The sequence below is a fragment of the Nothoprocta perdicaria genome, unplaced genomic scaffold, assembly GCF_003342845.1.
Source record: "Nothoprocta perdicaria isolate Ctin4 unplaced genomic scaffold, notPer1 scaffold_380, whole genome shotgun sequence".
NCBI lineage: Eukaryota > Metazoa > Chordata > Aves > Tinamiformes > Tinamidae > Nothoprocta > Nothoprocta perdicaria.
In genome coordinates, this window is record NW_020455622.1 from 7667 (window position 1) to 10456 (window position 2790).

Sequence of the window (2790 nt, forward strand, 5' to 3'; positions counted from 1 at the left end):
GGGGGCTGGGAATCGCTGTCGGCAGCCAACCAGGAGGATGCGGCATGCTGGCACCGCGGGATTTGAGGGTGTTGCACGGTGATCTGGTATCTGTGTTGCCACGTGTCAGGGCAGTAAAGCGGTGGAGCATGATCTGTGGGGGCTGTGKGATGCTTCTCGCGGTGTGTTCCCTGCGTGTCCCTGCTCCTGGGGGTCTTGTTGGTGGCACCAGGGTGGTGGTRGATGGATGCAGCTCAAAGGGACCTTCCCGAGTGCCCGAGCCAAACGCACTGCCCACGCCGGAACCATCGTATCTTGGCTGGACTTCTTGATCTGGATATTTTGGGAACATGCAGTTTGGGGCRTTTACACTTCTCAGCTGGCTGCGCTGACCTGAGTCAGGTGAGGAGCCGCTRCCGAGGCTCCGCTGGTGCTGTGGTCCCAGGAAGTAGCCGGGGTTGCGTGGGGCTGGGATGCTGATGAGTCATGGGAGATGTGGAATGGCAGTAAGTGCCAAGCTGTCCTGTCCCCGCTGCCTTTGGGATGGCCATGGGGCTGCTCCCTGCTGCCCTGGGCTTGCAGCAAACTGGAGGAGAGYGCAGGGAACCACGGATGCTTCCTGATGGTCCCCTTTGGCCGGGCTGGGAATCTGGGAGGTGGCACTGCTAGGGTCGTGGTGGGGGAGCCAGGGGAGCGGGGCTGGCACTGGGGGCGCGAGAGGCTGCGACAGCTCCTCACTCCGCCTGTCAGGAGGGGATTTTTTCCAGGATGAAGCTCCATTGTGGAGCCCTTATTCTCCCTCCTGCCACTGTGGCAGCGCCAGCTCAGCTTGTGGTGGGCCATATGCTGGGAGCTCCCCCGCAAGTGGAGAATGTGGTTGGTTTGGGTGATGCTCAGTGGGCTCCCTTGTCCCAGGAGGGGTTCTGGAGGTGATGGTCCTGTCCTCTCCTGCCCTGCCTTGTGGGACCAAGCCCCCTCCCCATCCTCACCGCCACCTTCCTCCTCGTCCTCTTCCTTGCTCCTGATCTTGAGGGSAAGGKCTCTGGAGCAGATGCTCACACCAGGGCTCCTGGTCTAGAGGCGAACTACTGCGGCAGAAAGTCGCCGAGTGAGAAAACTCAAGCAGCGAGAAGCACAAAGCAGCCCCGACGCCGACCCCTGAGCGGTCAGCGCATTCCAGCCAGTTCTCAGTCCACCTCACCGTGCACTCGTCCACACCACTCTCCCAGAGCTTCTGGATGAGGATATCATGGGAGAAGGTGTTGAAAGCCTTGCTGAAGTCAAGGTAGATAACATCCAGGGCTCTCCCCTCGTCCAGCCAGCCAGTCATCCCATCATAGAAGGCTATAAGGTTCGTCACACATGACTTCCCCTTGGTGAATCCATGTTGACTACTCCTCAACACCGTCTTTCTCCTTCATATGTCTAGACATGCTCTCTAGGATGAGCTTCTCCATCACCTTTCCAGGGACGGAGGTGAGGCTGACCGGCCTGTAGTTGCCCAGCTCCTCCCTCTTGCCCTTTTTGAAGACTGCAGTGATATTGGCTCTCTTTAGAGAGACAGACAGTGTGTTGGCTCTTACACAGCCCTGATAAGGCCACATCTGGAGTACTGTGTCCAATTCTGGGCCCCCCAGTACAAGAGGGATGTGGAGCTGTTGGATCGAGTCCAGGGCAGGGCTACCAGGATGATCAGGGGCCTGGAACATCTGCCCTAAGAGGAAAGGCTGAGGGAGCTGGGCCTGTTCAGCCGGGAGAAGAGAAGGCTGAGGCGGGACCTGATGAGTGTCTATAAATACCTCAAGGGAGGCAGTGAGGATGATGGGGTCGGCCCCTGTTCAGTGGTGGCCAGCAACCGGACTAGAGGAAACAGCCACAAACTGAAGCACCAAAAGTTCCACAGGAACTTAAAAAAAACTTTCTTAACTGTGAGGTGACGGATTCCTGGAACAGGCCGCCCAGAGAGGTTGTGGAGTCCCCTTCTCTGGAGATCTTTAAAACTTGCTTGGACGCAGCCCTGTGCCACGTGCTCTAGGTGTCCCTGCGTATGCAGGGAGGTTGGAATAGATGACCTCTGGAGGTCCCTTCCAACCTTAAGTATTCTCTGATTCTATGGAGCACGTGCTGCTGTCATGCTGCTCCAGGCTGGCCGCCAGCATTGCCTCCAGATGCAGGAAGCACCGCCGGAGCCTCGGCAGCACTGGGAGCAGGCATGAAATCCCTGGKTGCCAGAGCAGGCCCCTTCGCACCCGCTGGCGCGAGGAATGGAGCCAACGCTGCCAGGARGGTTTGGTGCCAAGGCAGGTGCTGCAGATTCTGCAGGGTTTCCCTGGGCTCCTGCTGTGCCGACTCCTCCCTACTTTTTTCCTCTCTCTYCCACCCCTTCCTTTATGCTACCTTTGCCAGCCTTCCCATTTTCTTTTCCCTTTTCCTCTCGTCGCTCTCTGCTTTTCCTCGCCTCCGCCCTCCCCTCTGTGCTCTGCCTCCCGTCTGCCGGCTCCTGCGTCTGCTCCCTGTTTGCATGCTGGGGCCGTGCTCCAACTACCTCGTACTCAGAGAGTGGGCGCAGCAGCCAATGTGGGTGCCCTCTGCTTTTAGGTCAAGCCATTCCTGAACTGCAGCAAGATACTTTGAATTGGTCTCCTCGTGGCTCCGCAGATGTAAGATGAGTGTCTGGAGCATCAGGGAGGCTCCACACGCACCGCCTGCCCACACCGAGGCCATGAGACCAAGCAGGCAGCAGCGCYGCTGGAATGGGGCGACTACGACCCTTAGGAGGAAGTTGGGGTCTCCTTAGGAGACGAACCCAAC